Raw genomic sequence first — 23,566 nt, forward strand, 5'->3', positions numbered from 1 at the left:
GATCTAACGCCGTTAACACAGGAAAACAGCCCCCCAGAGCCTTCCGGGCGCGACAATCAGACAATCTGACCCTGACCCACATCAGAGGACATTAGGGACAGGAGATAGGGAGGGGGTGTAGGGGCTGGAGGGGGTTACAAGAGATAGGGAGGGGGTGTAGGGGCCGGAGGGGGTTACAGAGATAGGGAGGGGCTGGAGGGGGTGACAGAGATAGGGAGGGGGTGGAGGGGGCTGGAGGGTGTGACAGAGATAGGGAGGGGGCGTAGGGGCCGGAGGGGGTTACAGAGATAGGGAGGGGCTGGAGGGGCTGACAGAGATAGAGGGAGAGGGTGTAGGGGCTGGAGGGGGTTACAGAGATAGGGAGGGGGTGTAGGGCTGGAGGGGGTGACAGAGATAGGGAGAGGGTGTAGGGGCTGGAGGGGGTTGGAGAGATGAGGTATGTTTTGTCGGTCGGGGGGAGAGTGAATTCTGGATCCCTGTCTGAAATAAAAGCCATGAACTGCGGACTCTGTCAGTCAGAAACAAGAAGAGAAATTGTTGGGGAAACTCAGCAGGTCTGGCAGCACCTGACGGGCGAAGGCTCACTGGACCCGAACATCTCACTCTCTTGCTCTCACTCCACAAGACCTGCTGAGTTTCTCCAGCAGATGAATGGTGTGGTTATGGAGGCTTATGGGATACTACAACAGCCCTCAAACTCCTCTTATTAACTCTTTGATTAAAGGAAACTTTGCCTTCTATTCCCCGCCCAGCCCATGCCCCTCATAATCTTACACCCCTCAATCAGATCAAACCCCAGCCATCTCCGCTTGAAGGAAAACAGCCCCAGTCAATCCGGCCCATCTACGACGCACACGGAGGACTTTATCTTTATCTGTCATGGCGTAGACTTATAAAAGCAGCGAGGAGATCTCGGAGCTGCATGGGACTTTGGGAGGGAGTTTTCCTCGCTGGAGGACTGCGTGCAGTTCCAGTCTCCACAATGTCGGAGGGATGTGATTGCCCCTGATAGGAGAGGGGGACAGGGGAGGTTCACCAGGAGGTTGCCTGGGATGGAGGGCTGTTTTCCTTCGAGCGGAGATGGCTGAGGGGACGTTGGACCTGATTGAGGGGTATAAGATTATGAGGGGCATGGGCTGGGTGGGGAATAGAAGGCAAAGTTTCCTTTAATCAAAGGATTAATAACAAAGAGGGTTTGAGGGCTGTTGCAGCATCCCTTTCTCTTTTACCCCAAAGGGAGTTGAGGGTCTGGAGGGGACGGTGGGGGGGGGGGGGGGGGAAGCTCATGCCCTTTGAAGGACACTGGATGTGCACCTGAAACAGCATCACATTCAAGGCTGGTGTGGCTAAGAGGGAATGGTGTTGATTTGGCAGGTCAGACTGGATGGGCCAAAGGGCCTCTTCTGTGCTGTATGATTCCATGATGGGAGTTTGTTTGGTGGGGGGGGGGTGGTGTGTGGGTAAAGTCGGGAAGGTGGGGGATGGGTGATCCAGAGCTGGAGTCTCAGTCTCACACAAACACACCCAGTGCTTTCTATAGTGACCAGGCACGGACAGGCTCCCTCCCATCCCATCCCAGCCTGGCCCATCCCATCCCAGTCCATCCCGTTCCATCCCATCCCATCCCAATCCGGCCAATCCCATCCACCCTGGTCCATCCCATCCCATTCCAACCCGGCCTGGCCCATCCCATCCCATCCCAATCCGGCCAATCCCATCCCACCCTGGTCCATCCCATCCCATCCCATCCTGGCCCATCCCATCCATTCCCATCCCAACTCGGCCTTACCAGGACGTCCTTGGTGTTAGATCCCTCGAGTTTGACCTCGAGTGTGGAGAGAGCAGCTTCCACATCGTCCAGCTCCGGATCCTGGGACACCTCCTCCGTCTCCCCGACCAGGAACGCTTGTTAATGTGATACTGTGGGATTCACACCGAAACACGTTCACTCAGAGAGCGAGAGCAACACTGAGCTTTCCCCTGTATCTAACCCCGTGCTGTCCCTGTCCCTGGGAATGTTTGATGGGGGGACAGTGTAGAGGGAGCTTTACTCTGTATCTAACCCTGTGCTGTCCCTGTCCTGGGAGTGTTTGATGGGGGGGACGGTGTAGAGGGAGCGCTTTACTCTGTATCTAACCCCGTGCTGTCCCCTGTCCTGGGGAGTGTTTGATGGGGGACAGTGTAAAGGGAGCTTTACTCTGTATCTAACCCCGTGCTGTCCCTGTCCTGGGGAGTGTTTGATGGGGGACAGTGTAAAGGGAGCTTTACTCTGTATCTAACCCCGTGCTGTCCCTGTCCTGGGAGTGTTTGATGGGGGGACGGTATAGAGGGAGCTTTACTCTGTATCTAACCCCGTGCTGTCCCTGTCCCTGGGAGTGTTTGATGGGGGACAGTGTAGAGGGAGCTTTACTCTGTATCTAACCCCGTGCTGTCCCTGTCCTGGGAGTGTTTGATGGGGGGACGGTGTAGAGGGAGCTTTACTCTGTATCTAACCCCGTGCTGTCCCTGTCCTGGGAGGATTTGATGGGGGGACGGTGTAGAGGGAGCTTTACTCTGTCTCTAACCCCGTGCTGTCCCTGTCCCTGGGAGTGTTTGATGGGGGGGGGGGGACGGTGTAGAGGGAGCTTTACCCCGGATAGACTTGGTGATTACCTGTAGGGCTGCGAACATCATCATCTCCTCCTCGGTACACTCGATCTCCTCCAGCAGTACAGCCCACCTCGCCTGTTCGTACAGCTGGTTAATCCTCACAGCGTCATACTGAGGGACAGCAACACAGGAGACAGGGAGACTGTGGCTGGAATCCCTCACTTCGGAATGTCACAGCACCAACACGACCATCCTCACTCACCCCATCCCTCCCCCATCCACCACAGTCCCACGTTCCCATCCCTCCCTCCCCAACCCCCCCCATCACCACCCAGCTCACTCCCAACAGGAGTGATAGGACTTAAGTGAGAAGGAGGAGACACTGGCTCCCGAGGGAGGTTGAAGAGTCAGCGACAGAGAGGGAGGGAGGGTCAGAGAGAGGGAGGGGGGGGAGGGGGAGTGAGGGAGAGAGAGGGGAGGAGGGGAAGGGGAGTGAGGGACAGAGAGAGGGAGGGGGAGGGACGGACAGAGAGAGGGAGGAGGGAGAGAGAGTGAGGGACAGAGAGAGGAAGGAGGGAGAGGGAGTGAGGGACAGAGGAAGGGAGGAGGGACGGGGAGTGAGGGACAGAGAGAGAGTGAGGAGGGACGGGAGTGAGGGACAGAGAGAGAGTGAGGAGGGACGGGGAGTGAGGGACAGAGAGAGAGTGAGGAGGGACGGGGAGTGAGGGACAGAGAGAGAGTGAGGAGGGACGGGAGTGAGGGACAGAGAGAGAGTGAGGAGGGACGGGGAGTGAGGGACAGAGAGAGAGTGAGGAGGGACGGGGAGTGAGGGACAGAGAGAGAGTGAGGAGGGACGGGGAGTGAGGGACAGAGAGAGAGTGAGGAGGGACGGGGAGTGAGGGGACAGAGAGAGAGTGAGGAGGGACGGGGGAGTGAGGGGACAGAAAGAGAGTGAGGAGGGAGTGGGAGTGAGGGACAGAGGGAGGGAGGAGGGAGTGGGAGGGGAGGAGGGAGTGACGGACAGAGAGAGGGAGGAGGGAGGGGGAATGAGGGACCGAGAGAGTGAGGAGGGAGGGGGAGTGAGGGACAGAGGGAGAGGGAGGAGGGAGGGAGTTGAGGGAGCAGAGAGAGGGAGCGAGAGGGGGGGTGAAGGTCAGAGAGAGGGAGGAGGAGGGGGAGTGAGGGTCAGAGAGGGGGAGGGGAGGGGGTGAGGGACAGAGAGGGGGAGGGGGTGAGGGAGAGAGAGAGGGAGAGGGAGGGGGTGAGGGTCAGAGAGGGAGGGGGAGTGGGGTGAGGGACAGAGAGAGGGAGGGGGAGGGGGAGTGTGTAAGGGGGATGGTGTGTATGTGTGTGTGGGGGGGGTGGGGATGTGTGTGTGCAAGGGGGATGGGTGTGTGGTGAGGGGGATGGGTGGGTGTGAGAGGCGGCTAGGGGGTGTCCGAGGGGGATGTGGGGGCGTGTGCGAGGGGGATGGGGGGCGTGTGCGAGGGGGATGGGGGGCGTGTGCGAGGGGGATGGGGGGCGTGTGCGAGGGGGATGGGGGCGTGTGCGAGGGGGATGGGGGGCGTGTGCGAGGGGGATGGGGGGCGTGTGCGAGGGGGATGGGGGCGTGTGCGAGGGGGATGGGGGGCGTGTGCGAGGGGATGGGGGGCGTGTGCGAGGGGGATGGGGGGCGTGTGCGAGGGGGGATGGGGGGGCGTGTGCGAGGGGGATGGGGGGGCGTGCGAGGGGATGGGGGGGGCGTGTGCGAGGGGGATGGGGGGGGCGTGTGCGAGGGGGATGGGGGGGGCGGTGTGTGAGGGGGGATGGGGGGTCGTGTGCGAGGGGATGGGGGGGGCGTGTGCGAGGGGGTTTGGGGGGGGGCGTGTGCGAGGGGGATGGGGGGGCGGGTGTGCGAGGGGGATGGGGGGGGCGTGTGCGAGGGGGGATGGGGGGGCGTGTGCGAGGGGGATGGGGGGGGGCGTGTGCGAGGGGGATGGGGGGCGTGTGCGAGGGGGATGGGGGGCGTGTGCGAGGGGGATGGGGGGGCGTGTGGCGAGGGGGTGGGGGGCGGATGTGCGAGGGGGATGGGGGGGGGCGTGTGCGAGGGGGATGGGGGGGCGTGTGCGAGGGGGATGGGGGGGCGGTGTGCGAGGGGGATGGGGGGGCGTGTGGAGGGGGATGGGGGGGGGGCGTGTGCGAGGGGGGATGGGGGGGCGTGTGCGAGGGGGATGGGGGGCGTGTGCGAGGGGGTGGGGGGGCGTGTGCGAGGTGGGGTGGGGGGGGAGTGTGCGAGTGGGATGGGGGGGCGTGGTGGGAGGGGGATGGGGGGGTGCGTGTGGAGGGGGATGGGGGGGGCGTGTGCGAGGGGGATGGGGGGGGGGTGTGCGAGGGGGATGGGGGGGGCGTGTGCGAGGGGGATGGGGGGGCGTGTGCGAGGGGGATGGGGGGGCGTGTGCGAGGGGAGATGGGGGGTGTGAGAGGGGGCTGGGGGGGTGTGAGAGGGGGCTGGGGGGGTGTGAGAGGGGGCTGGGGGGGTGTGGGAGGGGGCTGGGGGGGTGTGGGAGGGGGCTGGGGGGGTGTGGGAGGGGCTGGGGGGGTGTGGGAGGGGGCTGGGGGAGGTAGTGAGAGGGGGCTGGGGGGGGTGTGAGGGGGCTGGGGGGTGTGCGGGGGAGGCGAGTGTGCGGGGGAGGCGAGTGTGCGAGGGGAGGGCGAGTGTCTGTGTGGGAGGGGGAGTGTGTGTGGGGGAGGGGATGTGGGTGGGGGGAGGGGATGTGTGTGTGGGGGAGGGGATGTGTGTGTGGGGGGAGGGGATGTGTGTGTGGGGGGAGGGGATGTGTGTGGGGGGGGAGGGATGTGTGTGGGGGGGGGAGGGATGTGTGGGGGGGGAGGGATGTGTGTGGGGGGGGAGGGGATGTGTGTGGGGGGGGAGGGGATGTGTGTGGGGGGGGAGGGGATGTGTGTGTGTGGGGGAGGGGATGTGTGTGTGTGGGGGAGGGGATGTGTGTGTGGGGGAGGGGATGTGTGTGTGTAGGGGGGGATGTGTGTGTGTCGGGAGGGGATGTGTGTGTATGGGGGCGAGGGGATGTGTGTGGGGGGCGAGGGGATGTGTGTGGGGGGCGAGGGGATGTGTGTGGGGGGGAGGGGATGTGTGTGGGGGGGCGAGGGGATGTGTGGGGGGGGGGAGGGATGTGTGTGTGTGGGGGAGGGGATGTGTGTGTGGGGGAGGGGATGTGTGTCCCCGTTGAGTCTCTGTGTCCCCCCCTCTCCTTCCCCGACACTCCGGCCCAGTCCAGCCGGCCTTACCTTGGGGTCCATGTCGAAGAAGCTGAAATATTTGAACCGGATTAGGAGTTTATCGTTCTCCTTGATCTCCTGGCGACATCAGGGAACGAGAGGAATCCAGCCACCTGTTCAAACACAACGCCAGCAACTGAGGCCACTCTCGGATGGCAGACTATCCCCCTTCCTCCCTCCCTCCCTCCCTCATCATCCAAACCATCTCAGGGTAGGGCAAGCGAGGGACGTGGACAGTGGTTAGGAGAATACTCTGGATGTGACTCGATAGGCGAGGGGCAAGGTTTTGAGTCTGAGGGAGAGGTTTTTAATCAGGAAGGGGAATCTGAGGGGTTCTGGGTAAATGGCAGGAGAGTGGAGTTGGGGATGATCTGATCAGACACAATCTCAAAGACTGATAGCAGACTCGATGGGCTGAATGGCTTCCTCCTGTGCCTATGTTTGGGAGGCAAGGACAACAAGAGAGAGGAGCAGCAAGTGAGCAAGAGGGTGGGACAGGGAGAGCGAAAGGCAGGGGGACAGGAGGCAGAACAGAAGGGCCAGAGAGGGTGAGAGGAAAGAGAGAGAGAGAGGCACCCACCCACACACACACACCACACACACACACACACCACACGAACAGAGACAGCTCAGGAGAATACAGTGAGAGACATGTACATGCACACACACAGGGACAAACAGAGAGAGAGACAGAAGAAACAGATGCACACACATGGAGGGAGACGGAGAGAGACACACACACAGACAGAGAGACAGACTCTCAGAGGAGGAGAGAGACAGAGACACACTCACAGAGTCAAAAAGTGTTGTGCTGGAAAAGCACAGCCAGTCAGGCAGCATCTGAGGGACAGGAGAATCAACATTTCAGGCATCAGGAATGTAGGGGTCTCACAAAGAGAGAGAGAGACAGAGACACACTGACAGAGACACTGAGGTACAGAGACAGAGACACACTGACAGAGACAGAGACACACTGAGACACTGAGATACAGAGACAGAGACACTGAGGTACAGAGACAGAGACACACTGACAGAGAGACAGACACACATACACACATAGAGGGAGAGAGACACTGACATGGTCAGAAACTCAGAAGGAGAGACAGAGATATCGAGAGGGAGAGAGACAGACACAGACACACACCCACACCCACACCCAGAGGCATGGGCACAGAGGGAAGGGATGATGGAGAGGGGAAGGATGGGTAAGAGGTGATGGAGTAAAGTTTCTGACTCCCATTGCCCCTGTTTAAAAAGGCTACATCGCTCACCTGCTGTGGATCTGTGCCTTATCGATCAGTGTACTCGGTCTGTATAGTTTGGCCATCTGCTCAGGGGACATACTGGGCTGACTGACCGTCAGGATCTGGTAGGCAGATTCTCCCTCTGGCTATCCCTCAGGTAGTGAGCTCCATTCGGCTGGTTATACCTCTGGTCTGTGGGGAACATGGAATTAGCTCAAACATCACAAAGTCTCACCTCCTGCCCGACTGGGGAAAAAACGCTAATCAGGGAGGGAGTGGGCAGGGAAGGGGGAAGGCAGAGGGAGGGGGAAGGCAGAGGGAGGGGGAAGGCAGAGGAGGGGGAAGGCAGTGCAGTTTTACACAAAAAGGTCTGTCAATTGGCCCCAAGTAGGGATGAGAAATGGAGAGAACATGCTCACTCATCTTCATACACAGCCTCACTTTCTCCCTCTCTCTCTCTCCCCTCCCCTTTCTCCCTTCTCTCTTTCTTTCCCTCTAGGTCTCTCCCTCTCCGTACCTCCCTTTCCCTGTCTCTTCCTCCCCCTCCAGTTAACGCAGTCACTCTCTCACTCTCAGACCCACTCTCTTTCAGACTCTCACATGATCGCACAATGTTCAGCACCACTCCTGAGATACTGAAACAGTCCATCTTCAAATACAAGATCTGGACAATATCCAGGCTTGGGCTCACGAGTGGCAAATCACATTCACACCACACAAATGCCAGACAATGACCATCACCAATCAGAGACAGAGACAATCTAACCACAGCCCCTTGGCATTCAACGGTCTTACCATCACTGAATCCCCCACCATCAACATCCTGGGGGTTACCATTGACAAGAAACTCTACCGGACTCACCACATCAACCCAGCGGCTCCAAGAGCAGGTCAGAGGCTGGGAGTCCTGCAGTGAGTAACTCCCCTCCTGACTCCCCCCAAAGCCTGTCCAACCATCTACAAGGCACAAGGCAGGAGGGTGAGGGGATACTCCCCACTTGCCCCTGGATGGGGGCAGCTCCAACAACACTCAAGAAGCTCGACACCATCCAGGGACAAAGCAGCCCCCGCTGGATTGGCCCCACACCCACAAACACCCCCTCCCTCCCTCCCTCCCTCCCCCCACCGACGCTCAGTAGCAGCAGTGTGTACCAGCTACAAGAGGCGCTGCAGAAACTCCCCAAAGACCCTCAGGCAGCACCTTCCAAACCCACAGCCACTTCCATCCAGAAGGACAAGGGGCAGCAGGTACATGGGAACACCACCCCCTGCAAGTTCCCCTCCGAGCCCCTCACCATCCCGACTTGGAAATACCTCGCCGTTCCCTCAGTGTGGCTGGGTCAGAATCCTGGGATTCCCTCCCTAAGGGACACTGTGGGTCTACCCACAGCACATGGACTGCAGCGGGTCAAGAAGGCAGCTCACCCCCCACCTCATCAAAGGGGCAACTAGGGACGGGGGCAGTAAATCCTGGGCCCAGCCAGCGACCCCCACATCCTGTGAATGAGTGAATACACCGACACACACATAGGCACTGACACAGACACACACACACACACACTCGTGCACACACAAGACAGAAACAAGGGGTAGGAATATGACGACTGACAGGGAACAAACCTATGGTGACCTGCATGGACCCCTGAATCAGCACCTTCAGGCAGTAGGGTAAATGAGGTGGTTGTAGTTGCAGTGTGCACCCCAAGTGCACAGTCTCCCCAGTCTCTGGGACCAAATGCCTGGAAGGGGCTGCGGTTCGCCATGCCAGCCACAGCCACCAGGTGGCAATGCTGAGTCAAGTCTGTGGGCTCAGCTCGACACTGCCCCCCTCAGGGCAGCCAAGACACTGCCCCAAGTGAGACAAAGCAGAATGGAGTCTGGCAAATGCAGAAGGTTCTGCTAGGATGAGTTCCATGGAAGGGGGGGGGCAGACCCATTGCCATACAAACGTCACTATCGCTCTCTGTCCAAAACCATATGCACGCTTACCGAGCAGCAGGCTGATAAAGCACAGGAGTCCATTCAGCCCATGTATCCTGTGCTGGCTCTTTGTAAAGACCTCTCCAATTTGTTCCCCCTCTCTCTGTGTCTCTCCCTCCCTCTCTCCCCCGCACAGTTCTGTACAAATTTCCAGCAATCCCACCCCCACTGTCCTTTTGAAAGTTTCAATTGAACCTGCTCCCCCCCCAACCCCCAGAACTCACCAACTCGAAATTCCTCCAATCGAAATTCCCCTTCCCCCCCACCAACTCCAACACTTGGAATCTGCTCCCAATTCTCTTCCATCCTCTGCTGACCGACGCTCCTGCCACCGGGAACGGTCTCTCCCTCGTCGACTCGATCCAAAAGCCCCCTCCCCGATTCCATCTCCTCACCCCTCTCCCCCCGCCCCTGTCCCGAGCAGCAACGATCCCACAGCATCTCCGGTCCCTCTCCCTCTCCCCGCGCGAACTTCCCGATCCTGGCCGAAACATCAAAGAAATTGAAGCCGGGGTGGGGAAGAGGCCACTTGGTCCGTCGAACCTGCTGTGCTGTTCGAGGTGGTTGTGACTGACCATCCACATCAACGCTATCTCCCCCATCTACCCCCCCACCCGCCCCACACCCTCCAGATCTCTCACACCTCTAAACCTCCCGCTCTCACTGTCGGAGTCTCCGTTCCCCTGCGGGAATTCCCACGCTGCTGGTGAAGACATTCCTCCCCATCTCAGTCCAAAATGGCCGACCCCTTCCCCTGAGGCTGAATTCCAGCTCACTCCCCCCCAGGTTCACAATGCCCCTTTAACCCCACCCCCCAGCACTGTCGGGAGGAGGTGGGGTAACCTCCCCCACTGACCCCCATCGAGGGCTTTTGTAAAAACGTTTTGTTCTTCACCCAGATCACCTCACATTCCTCCAAACTACAGAGAGAATCCCTCAGGGACTATCGCAACACCCGAGCCATCACTCTATCGTACTCTCTCTCAGACAACTATAACCTTCCATGGATAAGGAGACCAGAACCCCACACGCAATACTCCGGGAACCTCTCACCCAGGCACAATACAGCCCGAGCAAGGCATCCCTACTCCCTGGCAGAGCCTCCTGTGAGAGAGGCCGGCACAGCACTGACCTTCCCCATTGCCTGATGCACCAACAGGTTAACCCTCAGTGATTCCTGAACCCAGCTCCTTCTCAACTTCGACACTGCCCGGTCTCTCACTGTTAGCGAAATACGCTGTTTCTCCTGCTAACCCTGATCAGTTACAAAGATGTTGGAGGGTTTGAGCTACAGGGAGAGGCTGAATAGGCTAGGGCTGTTTTCCCTGGAGCGTCGGAGGCTGAGGGGTGACCTTATAGAGGTTTATAAAATCATGAGGTGCATGGATAGGATAAATAGACAACGTGTTTTTCCCTGGGGTAGGGGATTCCAAAACATTTTAACCACCATCCGGATGGGTATATGAATAGGAAGGGTTTAGAGGGATGTATAACAAATGCTGGCAAATAGGATGAGTTAAATTTAAGATATCCGATCGGCATGGATGAGTTGGGACTGAAGGATCTGTTCCTGTGCAGTACATCTCTATGACTCTAGAGGGAATAGGTTGAAGGTGAGAGGGGAATAACTTAAAAGGGACCTAAGGGGCAACGTCTTCACACAGAGGGTGGTACGTGTATGGAATGAGCTGCCAGAGGATGTGGTGGAGGCTGGTACAATTACAACATTTAAAAGGCATCTGAATGGGGACATGAATAGGAAAGGGTTTGGAGGGATATGGGCCAAGTGCTGGCAGACAGGATTAGATTAGGTTCGGATATCTGATCGGCATGGGTGAGTTGGACTGAGGGTCTGTTTCCGTGCTGTATGATTCCATAACGCCCATTCTTTGGGAAAGAGGATTATAGGATTGAGATGATTTGGGATATCTGGACGAGTTGCGACTGAAGGGTCTGTTTCCGTGCCGTACATCTCTACAACTCTCTCTCCATACTGTATGCATCTGTTCACCCACTCGCTCGGACTCTCCAAATTCCCTCGGCGTCCCTCACAGCTCGCTTTCCTGACTAGGTCCCAGCGGCAAACTGGGAAATGCTCGATTTAACCAACAGGTTTGAAATCTCTCTCTCTTTCTCTCTCTCTCTCTCTCTCTGTCGCTCTCTGTCGCTCTCGCTCAGGTGTCAAGACCAGACGTTTGTTTAGGGTCATTACTTTGTGTTCCTCGAGACGGGGTGAGACTTTCTAAATCCACCACCTCCTCCTCGGGTTCGTTATCCCTCTCCCTTTTCTTCCTCCTCTGGCTGGGATCATCTAGAGGTTTCAGCAGTGATAGCTCCTCCGGGTGACGGATATCTGAAGGGGAAAGGAATAGGCCAAGAGTGAGCGATGGGCTGGGTTCATTCACGTGTATCTCTCAGAGACAGCTCACTACCCTGCACAGACCCAGAACCATTCTAGTGAAGGCCCCCGAAACTTTCACTCTGCCTCCTCTCTCCACAGATGCTGCCAGACCTGCTGGGTTTCTCCAGCTGTTTCTGATCCTGGTAAATCTCTCCACAGCGCTGTCACATTCGCTGCTAGGGTATGGATTCCAGAATTGCACACAGTATTCGAACTGCGACCAAACCAACCGGCTTGTCTGTGGGGAGTTTGCACATTCTGCCCCGTGTCTGCGTGGGTTTCCTCCGGGTGCTCCGGTTTCCTCCCACAGTCCAAAGATGTGCAGGTCAGGTGAATTGGCCGTGGGAAATTGTCCGTAGTGTTAGATAAGGGGTAAATGTAGGGGTATGGGTGGGTTGCGCTTCGGTGGGTCGGTGTGGACTTGTTGGGCCGAAGGGCCTGTTTCCACACTGTAGAGAATCTAATCTGAAAAAAAAAACTGTTATTTTATTGGTGCACAGAGGGACCTTGGGGTCTGAGTCCATAGCTCCCTGGCACCGAAAACACAAGTGGATAGGATGGTAAAGGCAGCTTATGCTATGCCTACTTTATCAGTCAGGGCACCGAGTATAAACGTTGGCTAAGTCAAGGTCTTTTCCCCAGGGGTGGGGGAGTCCAAAACTAGAGGGTATAGGTTTAAGGTGAAAGGGGAGAGATTTAAAAGGGACCTTTTTCACCCAGAGGGTGGTACGTGTATGGAATGAGCTGCCAGGGGAAGTGGTGGAGGCTGGTACAATGACAGCATTTAAAAGGCATCTGGATGGGTATATGAATAGGAAGGGTTTGGAGGGATATGGGCCGGGTGCTGGCAAATGGGACTAGATTAGGTTGGGGTATCTGGTCAGCACGGACGAGTTGGACCGAAGGGTCTGTTTCCGTGCTCTACAGCTCGATGACTCAATCTATAAGACTTTAGTCGGGCCACATTTGGAATATTTTGTCCGGTTCTAGTCACCACGCTATAGGAAGCTTCAGAGAGGGTGTGAAAAAAAAAAAGGGTTTATCAGGATGGTATTGGAGGGGATTAGCTGTCAGGAAAGGTTAGACCAAGCATGGATTGTTTACACTAGAGCACTGGAGACCGAGGGCGACTGGAGAGAAATAGGTAAGATGATCAGATAGGGTGGAGTGCTGGAGTTTGCCCAGGGTGGGGGTGTCAAATACTAGCGGGCTTGGGTGTAAAGGCGAGAGGGGGAAAGTTTAAAGGAGAGGGGTGAGGCACAGAGGGTGGTAGGTATCTGGAATGTGCTGCCAGTGGTGGTGTTGGAAGCAGGGGACATTAGCAGCGTTTAGAGAGAGACACACAGACGGGCAGGAAATAGAGGGATTCAGACCAAATGCAGGCAGGATGGGACAGGCTTAGAATGGTGGGCCGAAGGGCCTGATCCTGACTTGTACTGTTCTGTGTTGGACGTTTTCTAATGGGGAGATGCCGGTGTCGAACTGGGGCGGACAGAGTCAGAAGTCACACAACTCCAGGACATGGTCCAAAAGGTTTATTCAAAACCATCCCCGTGTCAGGGGAAATGACTTTGGTACACTCCCAGAATCACCCCTCCGTCCCCAAAACAAAACCAGAAATTGCTGGAGAAACTCAGCAGGTCTGGCAGCATCTGTGGAAAGAGAAAGCAGAGTTAACATTGTGGATCCAGTGACTCACCATCAGCTTAGTGCTGGGAATCTGGGATCGCATCTTCACTGGCAATTGGTGGGATTTTATCTCGAATTAAAATCTCCACCTGTCCAGCTAATTTCTTTGAAAGGATGTGGCTGACTGTTCAGCGCCCTCGGGGGAGTTAAGGGGTTGGGTAATAAATGCTCGCTCAGCCTAGGACACCGACATTCCACAGCCGAAGGGAAGGATGTGCCCGGCAGCTACATAAGGACACCGTACTTGGCAAACAGGTCTAACCAGTTCACACCCACTGCTGGAGGGAAAGGGAAATTATCACCAGGACAGACGGAGGAAGGGCCACACTCTTGGAGGGTCAGCGCCGAGGGAGTGCAGCACTGTCGGAGGGTCAGCGCCAAGGGAGGGGGCACTGTCGTAGGGTCAGCACCGAGGGAGTGCAGCACTGTCGGAGGGTCAGCGTGAGGGAGTGCAGCACTGTCAGAGGGTCAGCGTGAGGGAGTGCAGCACTGTCAGAGGGTCAGCGCCAAGGGAGGGGGCACTGTCGGAGGGTCAGCGCCAAGGGAGGGGGCACTGTCGGAGGGTCAGCGCCAAGGGAGGGGGCACTGTCGGAGGGTCAGCGCCAAGGGAGGGGGCACTGTCGGAGGGTCAGCGCCAAGGGAGGGGGCACTGTCGGAGGGTCAGCGCCAAGGGAGGGGGCACTGTCGGAGGGTCAGCGCCAAGGGAGGGGGCACTGTCGGAGGGTCAGCGCCAAGGGAGGGGGCACTGTCGGAGGGTCAGCGCCAAGGGAGGGGGCACTGTCGGAGGGTCAGCGCCAAGGGAGGGGGCACTGTCGGAGGGTCAGCGCCAAGGGAGGGGGCACTGTCGGAGGGTCAGCGCCGAGGGAGGGGGCACTGTCGGAGGGTCAGCGCCGAGGGAGGGGGCACTGTCGGAGGGTCAGCGCCGAGGGAGGGGGCACTGTCGGAGGGTCAGCGCCGAGGGAGGGGGCACTGTCGGAGGGTCAGCGCCGAGGGAGGGGGCACTGTCGGAGGGTCAGCGCCGAGGGAGGGGGCACTGTCGGAGGGTCAGCGCTGAGGGAGTGGGCACTGTCAGAGGGTCAGTGCTGAGGGAGTGCCGCACTGTCGGAGGGTCAGCGCTGAGGGAGTGCCGCACTGTCGGAGGGTCAGCGCTGAGGAAGGGGGCACTGTCGGAGGGTCAGCGCTGAGGGAGGAGGCACTGTCAGAGGGTCAGTGCCGAGGGAGGGGGCACTGTCTGAGGGTCAGCGCTGAGGGAGGGGGCACTGTCTGAGGGTCAGCGCTGAGGGAGGGGGCACTGTTGGAGGGTCAGCGCCGAGGGAGGGGGCACTGTCGGAGGGTCAGCGCCGAGGGAGGGGGCACTGTCGGAGGGTCAGCGCCGAGGGAGTGGGCACTGTCAGAGGGTCAGTGCTGAGGGAGTGCCGCACTGTCGGAGGGTCAGCGCTGAGGGAGTGCCGCACTGTCGGAGGGTCAGCGCTGAGGAAGGGGGCACTGTCGGAGGGTCAGCGCTGAGGGAGGAGGCACTGTCAGAGGGTCAGTGCCGAGGGAGGGGGCACTGTCTGAGGGTCAGCGCTGAGGGAGGGGGCACTGTCTGAGGGTCAGCGCTGAGGGAGGGGGCACTGTCGGAGGGTCAGTGCTGAGGGAGTGCCGCACTGTCTGAGGGTCAGTGCTGAGGGAGTGCCGCACTGTCGGAGGGACAGCGCTGAGGGAGTGGGCACTGTCGGAGGGTCAGTGCTGAGGGAGTGCCACACTGTCGGAGGGTCAGTGCTGAGGGAGTGGGCACTGTCGGAGGGTCAGTGCTGAGGGAGTGCCACACTGTCGGAGGGTCAGTGCTGAGGGAGTTGGCACTGTCGGAGGGTCAGCGCTGAGGGAGGGGGCACTGTCGGAGGGTCAGCGCTGAGGGAGGGGGCACTGTCGGAGGGTCAGCGCTGAGGGAGGGGGCACTGTCGGAGGGTCAGCGCTGAGGGAGGGGGCACTGTCGGAGGGTCAGCGCTGAGGGAGGGGGCACTGTCGGAGGGTCAGTGCTGAGGGAGTGGGGACTTACCGAGTATCTTACAGATGCCAATGATGGAGCTGAAGACGGGACAGGAGAAGCTGGCTTTCAGTTTGACGATTTTGAGGTTGGGCAGCTGAAGACGCAATGACTTGTGCTGAGGGGTGAAAAGCAGCCTCGCATCTGCCTGGATTCCGTATTTATCCAGGGTCCAGTTTGTTTTCAGAACCCAGCGGTTCTTCTGTTCCCACCACAGCCCATGGTCCGACCAGTTCTTCTTTATCTCTGACAGGCAGACAGGAAACAAGCAATCAACCTCATTGGACATTCCGGGAATGAGGAGCAGTCTCCATCCCAACGTTCCCATTCCCTCCATCAGCTATAGAACAGTATCGGCATCACAGAGGCACGACTCACCCACTGACCACATCACCAACCCTGCAATAGCCTCCTCCCTATCCCTGTCACCCCCTCCAGTCCCTACACCGCCTCCCTATCTCTGTAACCCCCTCCAGCCTCTACACCCCCTCCCTATCTCTGTAACCCCCTCCAGCCCCTACACCCCCTCCCTATCTCTGTAACCCCCTCCAGCCCCTACACCCCCTCCCTATCTCTATAACCGCCTCTATCCCCTACACCCCCTCCCTATCTCTGTAACCCCCTCCAGCCCCTACACCCCCTCCCTATCCTTGTAAACCCCGCCAGTCCCTACACCCCCTCCCTATCTCTGTAACCGCCTCTATCCCCTACACCCCCTCCCTATCTCTGTAACCCCCTCCAGTCCCTACACCCCCTCCCTATCCCTGTAAACCCCACCAGTCCCTACACCCCCTCCCTATCTCTGTAATCCCCTCTAGCCCCTACACCCCCTCCCTATCCCTGAAATCCCCTCCAGCCCCTACACCCCCTCCATATCCATGACAGCCCCTACACCCCCTCCCTATCTCTGTCACCTTTTTCTGCCCCTACACCCCTTACAGACATCTGCATTAATCCAATATTGCATTGTCAGAGGTCAGTACTGAGGGAGTGCTGCACTGTCAGAGGGCCAGCGCTGAGGGAGCAGGCACTGTCGGAGGGTCAGTGCTGAGGGAGCGGCCACTGTCAGAGGGTAAGCGCTGAGGGAGTGCCGCACTGTCGGAGGGTAAGCGCTGAGGGAGTGCCGCACTGTCGGAGGGTAAGCGCTGAGGGAGTGCCGCACTGTCGGAGGGTCAGTGCTGAGGGAGTGGGCACTGTCAGAGGGCCAGCGCTGAGGGAGCGGGCACTGTCGGAGGGTCAGCGCTGAGGGAGCGGGCACTGTCGGAGGGTCAGCGCTGAGGGAGCGGGCACTGTCAGAGGGTCAGCGCTGAGGGAGTGCCGCACTGTCGGAGGGTCAGTGCTGAGGGAGTGCCGCACTGTCGGAGGGTCAGTGCTGAGGGAGTGCCGCACTGTCGGAGGGTCAGTGCTGAGGGATTGGGCACCGTCTGAGGGTCAGCGCTGAGGGAGAGGGCCCTGTCGGAGGGTCAGCGCTGAGGGAGAGGTCCCTGTCGGAGGGTCAGCGCTGAGGGAGCGGGCACTGTCGGAGGGTCAGCGCTGAGGGAGCGGGCACTGTCGGAGGGTCAGCGCTGAGGGAGAGGGCCCTGTCGGAGGGTTAGCGCTGAGGGAGCGGGTACTGTCGGAGGGTCAGTGCTGAGGGAGAGGGCCCTGTCGGAGGGTCAGCGCTGAGGGAGCGGGTACTGTCGGAGGGTCAGCACTGAGGGAGCGGGCACTGTCGGAGTTGCCATTATTTCAGATGAGACATTAAATGGAGAACCTATCTTTTCTTTTTATTCGTTCCTGGGATAAGGGTGTCACTGGCTGGGCCCAGCACATATTACCCATCCTTTATTACCCAGAGGGCAATTCATAGTCAACCACATTGCTGTGGGTCTGGAGCCATGAGTAGGCCGAGACCAGGTAAGGATGGCAGTTTCCATTAGTCACCCAGATGGGCCTTTCCAACAGTTGGCAATGGATTCATGGCCACCATTAGACTCCGAATTCCAGATAGTTACTGAATTCAAATTGCACCATCTGCCATGGTGGGTTTCGAACCCGGGTCCCCAGAACATTACCCCAGTCCAGTGATAATACCACTAGGCCATCACATCCCCTTGTTAGCAGGGGGGGTGGGGGGAACATCCCACATTCACTGCTGCAAGAAGGTAGGGGGGGGGTCTGATGTTCTCCCCGGGGTCCCGAGGCTGATGTTGATCCCTCGACCAACGTTGCTAAACACAGACGATCCAGGTCAGTCCCACATTGCTGTGCGCGTGGGATTTTGCTGTGCAGCAACCGACTGCTGCAGTCTCTACCTTCCCAAATGAGCCCGCCGGTCAAAAAATAAAGTCCTTTACTGGCTGTTTCACACTTGGAGAGGGCCCGGCGTCCTGAAAGGCGCTCTTCAAATGCAGAGCTTTTACGGAGCAGCTCCTTGGCTAGTGATGGGGCCGGGAGGGGAGGGTTGCTGGATAAGGATAAAAATAAAACCCAGTGATGGGGAGAGGTGAGAGGCTCTCTCCTGATAACCACCAACCTCCCTCCTTCATCCTGACCCAGACTGGAGTTTATCCCAGGTCTCTGCTGGGGCCACAGAGAGACACACTCAGTATCTCTGGCTGTCCAGCCAGAGGCAGCTTGGGGAAGGAGGATACTGATAAGGTGGGGGTGGTGGGGGGGAAATGACAGCCACTGCCTGATAACAGGCATCTGCCGAGGAAAAGGGAAGGGGGAGGTCTCCCTCCAGGCTAACCACAGCTCTCCGATAGCCCAGCACTCAGAACCCACAATGACCTGTACTTCCAGCACCAGCAGCTCATAACACTGATAGTTACACAGCTAACAGGCCACTCCTTCCTCTGTCACCCGCTACCCCCTCCAGCCCCTACAACCCCTCCCTATCTCTGTATCCCCTCCAGCCCCTACACCCCCTCCCTATCTCTGTAATCTCCTCCAGCCCCTACACCCCCTCCCTATCCCTGTAACCCCCTCCAGCCCCTACACCCCCTCCCTATCTCTGTATCCCCTCCGGCCCCTACACCCCCTCCCTATCTCTGTCACCCCCTCCAGCCCCTACACCCCCTCCCTCTCACTGTCACCCCCTCCAGCCCCTACACCCCCTCCCTATCTCTGTCACCCCCTCCAGCCCCTACACCCTCTCCCTATCTCTGTCACCCCCTCCAGCCCCTACACTCCCTCCCTACCTCGGTCACCCCTTCCAGCCCCTACAACCCCTCCCTATCTCGGTCACCCCCTCCAGCCCCTTCACCCCCTCCCTATCTCGGTCACCCCCTCCAGCCCCTACACCCTCTCCCTATCTCGGTCACCCCCTCCAGCCCCTAACCCTCTCCCTATCTCGGTCATCCCCTCCAGCCCCCACACCCCCTCCCTATCTCGGTCACCCCCTCCAGACCCTACACCCTCTCCCTATCTCTGTCACCCCCTCCAGCCCCTACAAGCCCTCCCTATCTCTGTCACCCCCTCCAGTCCCTACACCCCCTCCCTATCTCGGTCACCCCCTCCAGCCCCTACACCCACTCCCTGTCTCTATCACCCCCTCCAGCCCCTACACCCCCTCCCTATCTCTGTAACCCCCCTCCAGCCCCTACACCCCCTCCCTATCTCTATCACCCCCTCCAGCCCCTACACCCCCTCCCTATCTCGGTCACCCCCTCCAGCCCCTACACCCACTCCCTGTCTCTATCACCCCCTCCAGCCCCTACACCCCCTCCCTATCTCTATCACCCCCTCCAGCCCCTACACCCCCTCCCTATCTCTGTAACCCCCTCCAGCCCCTACACCCCCTCCCTATCTCTATCACCCCCTCCAGCCCCTACACCCCCTCCCTATCTCTGTAACCCCCCTCCAGCCCCTACACCCCCTCCCTATCTCTATCACCCCCTCCAGCCCCTACATCTCCTCCCTATCTCTGTAACCCCCCTCCAGCCCCTACCCCCTCCCTATCTCAGTCACCCTTCCATCCTGTTCCCTAATCCTTCACCATCATGGCTGACCATTCAACTCAACAGCCTCATCCTGCTTTCTTCTCACAACCTTCGATCCCATTCTCCCCAAGTGCTATATCGAGCAATCTCTTGGACACATTCAATGATTTGTCCTCAACTCCGCCCTGTGGTAAAGAATTCCACAGGCCCACCACTCTCTGGGTGAAGACATGTCTCCTCATCTGCGTCCTAAACGGATCACCCTGAATCCTCAGACTGTGACCCTTGGTTCTGGATGCACCCACCATCGGGAACACCCTGCCTGCCTCAACCCTGTCTCGTCCTGTTCGGATTTTATTAGTCTCCATGAGATCACCCCTCACTCCTCTGGGCCATCCTAACCTAGCCAAACTCTCTGTATACGTCAGTCCGACCATCCCTGGAACCAGCCTGGGAAACCCTCACTGCACCCCTAAAAAGCGAGACCATCCTTCCCCAGGATAGGGGGAGCTGGAGGAGCTGATATGAAGGAGGATTTGAAGCCTAGGCCAGATCATCTATGACCTGAGGGCCAGCTGAGGGCTTGCCCTTTTCCTTAGCTGTTGGGAATTGGGAGGGGCAGAGGGGTCAGGAGGGGGATAACAAGGCAGCACCAGATTGGGATGGGGGCAATGTTGCCCCACGTCCGGATTGGGCGGGGCAGGGTCCCGACACCAGTCACCACCACTGGGAAATCCGGAAGCTACAAAATGCACAAAGTCATCAGATCTCAGCTCCCGGGGACTTACGCTGTCGAACTCTCACAGGAACCCAAAGCATCAGCCCTCACCACTTCACCACTTCCTCAATCCACTCTCGGAGTCACATCGACTGCCCCAGCTCAGCAGGGAGGCCGCTCAGCTCCTCGCAAACACACTGGTTCCCCAGAACGAGCAAGAGCACCCAATCCCTCTTCTCTGGCTTCTCTCTTTATCCCTGCACCTTCCTCCCTCGTAGACAGTGTCATATTGGGGACTCTGGGTCTGTACTCGGTGGAGTTCAGCAGGATGGGGGGAGGGGGGAGGAAATCAGACTGAAACGTACAGAATACCGAGTGGCCTGGATGGAGTGGAGAAGCTGTTTCCACCGGGGTAGAACCAGGACCTCTGGGTGAAGGGACGGGGATGAGGAGGAATCGCTCCAGCCAGAGGGTGGGGGATCTGTGGAGCTCGTCCCTGCAGAGGGCTGTGGAGGCCAAGTCATTGCACGTACTTGAGACAGAGATGGATAGGGCCTTGACTGGTGAGGGGGTCAAGGGTTACAGGGAAGAGGCGGGAGAACGGGGTTGAGAGACACATCAGCCGCGATCGATGAGCTGAATGGTCCAACTCCGATCCTCTCCCACAGGCAGTACACTCCCGAAACCTCGGGCCCCCTCCCGTGTCCATTTTCTCCATCCTAAGTCCGTGCTCCCCTCCCCCCCCCCGAGTTCTTCCTGCTTCGGCGACTGGGAGCAGTCTCCTCCCTGTCAACTCTGTCCCAGACCCTCTCCCCGTCCACCCACTCGCGAGGAGGATGGACCCAACCCCACCCCCCCACGGGTCCCCCAGGACTTCCTCACTATCGGTCCTGCCGACCCTTTCGAAGGTGGATAGAATCCTCAAGATGTGCAGCACGGAAACAGACCCTTCGGCCCAACCCGTCTGTGCTGACTAGATATCCCAACCTAATCCAGTCCCGTTTGCCAGCACTTAGATTACTTACAGTGTGGAAACAGGCCCTTCGGCCCAACAAGTCCACACCGACCCTCCGAAGAGCAACCCACCCAGATCCATTCCCCTACATTTACCCCTTCACCCAACACTGCAGGCAATTTAGCACGGCCAATCCACCCTAACCTGCACATTTTTTTGGACTGTGGGAGGAAACTGGAGCACCCAGAGGAAACTCACGCAGACACGGGGAGAATGTGCAAACTCCACGCAGACATTTGCCCGAAGCGGGAATTGAACCCGGGTCCCTGGCGCTGAGGCATCAGTGCTAACCACTGTGCCACCCACTTGATCCCATATCCCTCCAAACCCTTCCTATTCATATACCCATCCAGATGGCTTTTAAATGTTGTAATTGTACCAGCCTCCACCACTTCCTCTGGCAGCTCATTCCATACACGTACCACCCTCTGCATGAAAAAGTTGCCCCTTAGGTCCCTTTTAAATCTTTCCCCTTTAAATCTTTCCCCTCTCATCCTAAACCTATGCCCTCTAGTTCTGGACTCCCCCTATCCCATTTATTTATCCTATCCATGCCCCTCATGATTTTATAAACCTCTTGTAAGATCACCCCTCAGCCTCTGACACTCCAGGGAAAACAGCCCCAGCCTATTCAGCCCCTCCCTATGGCTCAAATCCTCCGTGTGTGTGAAGCGGGTGAAAAATTGGACTTAGGACACAAAGTCGGTTGTGGGGGGGGGGGGGGGGAAGAGGAGGCGGCAGCATGGGGGAAGGAATACCAGAGTTGTAACCCGCATTGACACGTTTCCCAACTCTCCCTACCCCCTCCCCTTTCTCTCCCGGCCAAAGCTACAAACTGGCTGTAGGCCAGAGGTGGTGTCTCCTGGTCTGGAGATCTGCGACCCCAGTGCTTCCCCTGCCTCTTTTCATTTTGACTTCCGCCCACTCCCTCGCCACAGCCAGCCCTTTCCCTGCTGCACAGGCCCCCAGTCAGGGTTGCCCTCCCCCCCCACCCCACAACCTCCACCTCCACCACGTGACTCCCCAGGCTAGGCTGCCATTCCCCTTCTGCTCTGCGTTCCGCTGACAGCTCGGAACCACATCCTTCCGCTCAGGCACACAAGTTAAAAACACAGTGAGCGGAGCAGAGCAACACGCGGAGGGTGGGGCTACACAGGGGCCACCAACTCAGGCTGCGGCCTAGTCCAAAAATAGACCCTCTGTGCGATTATCCGCATCAGAGGGGCCGACATGTGACTCCAGACCCACCGTGAGGTGGGGCCAGGGGCGGGAATATTGTGGGATCAGGGAGAGGAATTAATACTAGGTCCGGCCAAACCAAACCTTTAAAGAGTGGTCATCTTCTAGGCTCTCCGTTCTTAGTAAAAACATGAAAGGGAGGATTCTCTCATTCATCATACAAACCTTACTGTGTGGAGGGGGCCATTCAGCCCATTGAGCCCACATTGACCCCCCCCAAGAAGCAGCCCACCCTATCCCTCTATTTCCCATGGCCAATCCACCCTAAACTGCACATCTTTGGTCTGTGGGAGGGAACCAGAGCACCTGGAGGAAACCCACACAGATACAGGGAGAATGTGCAAACTCCACACAGAGAGTCGCCTGAGGGTGGGATCAAACCCGGGTCCCCAACGCTACAAGGCAACAGTGCTAACCACTGAGCCATAGTGTTGGAGAGAGACAAGTGGTGTAGGTTTAACCAGAGGGTCACCACATTTCAGGTGAGGGTGGGAGGACAGCCCTTCATGGTAACCTGAACCAGTGCAGGAATCGAACCTACACTATCAACATCGCTGCATCACCCCCAACCAACCGTCCAGCCAACTGAGCTAACTGACTGTACAGGACATTGGTTAGGCTGCTTTTGGAATACTGCATTCAGTTCTGGTCTCCCTGCTATAAGAAGGATGTTGTGGAACTTGAAAGGGTTCAGAAAAGATTTACAAGGATGTTGCCAGGGTTGGAGGGTTTGAGCTACAGGGAGAGCCTGAACAGGCTCGGGCTGTTTTCCCTGGAGCGTCAGAGACTGAGGGGTGACCTTATAGAGGTTTATAAAATCATGAGGGGCATGGATAGGGTAAATAGACAAAGTCTTTTCCCTGGGGTCGGGGAGTACAGAACTAGAGACCTGGGTTCAATTCCCTCCTCAGACGACTGACTGTGTGGAGTTTGCACATTCTCCCCGTGTCTGCGTGGGTTTCCTCCGGGTGCTCCGGCTTCCTCCCACAATCCAAAGATGTGCAGGTCAGGTGAATTGGCCATGCTAAATTGCCTGTAGTGTTAGGTAAGGGGTAAATGTAGGGGTATGGGTGGGTTGCGCTTCGGTGGGTCGGTGTGGACTTGTTGGGCCGAAGGGCCTGTTTCCACACTGTAATGTAATCTAATCTAGAGGGCGCAGGTTTAGGGTGAGAGGGGAAAAATATAAAAAGAGACCCAAGGGGGCAACATTTTCACGCAGAGGGTGGTACGGATATGGAATGAGCTGCCAGAGGAAGTGGTGGAGGCTGGTACAATGACAACATTTAAGAGGCATTTGGATGGGTATATGAATAGGAAGGGTTTGGAGGGATATGGGCCGGGTGCTGGCAAATGGGATTGGATTAGGTTGGGAATATCTGGTCGGCATGGACGGGTTGGGCCGAAGGGCCTGTTTCCGTACTGTACGTCTCGATGATTCCGGAACCCCATTCTTTGGGAGTGTCCAC

The 23,566-nt window shown here is 58.2% G+C and overlaps 1 pseudogene across 1 annotated transcript in view; it reads right to left on the reverse strand.

The window, feature by feature from the left end:
• Positions 1-23,566, reverse strand: part of LOC122546368 (fermitin family homolog 3-like) — a 51,722-nt pseudogene that overhangs the window by 14,583 nt on the left and 13,573 nt on the right. Inside the window, exons 3-8 of the transcript XR_015754550.1 lie at positions 15,218-15,451; positions 11,302-11,442; positions 7,137-7,251; positions 5,875-5,978; positions 2,653-2,760; positions 1,790-1,920 (exon numbers count right to left, since the gene is read on the reverse strand). The product of XR_015754550.1 is annotated as a fermitin family homolog 3-like (transcript). The remainder of the gene's footprint in view (positions 1-1,789; positions 1,921-2,652; positions 2,761-5,874; positions 5,979-7,136; positions 7,252-11,301; positions 11,443-15,217; positions 15,452-23,566) is intronic.

The sequence above is a fragment of the Chiloscyllium plagiosum genome, unplaced genomic scaffold (assembly GCF_037043375.1).
Source record: "Chiloscyllium plagiosum isolate Xiang-an unplaced genomic scaffold, Cpla_swu_hap1 HiC_scaffold_46, whole genome shotgun sequence".
Taxonomy (NCBI): domain Eukaryota; kingdom Metazoa; phylum Chordata; class Chondrichthyes; order Orectolobiformes; family Hemiscylliidae; genus Chiloscyllium; species Chiloscyllium plagiosum.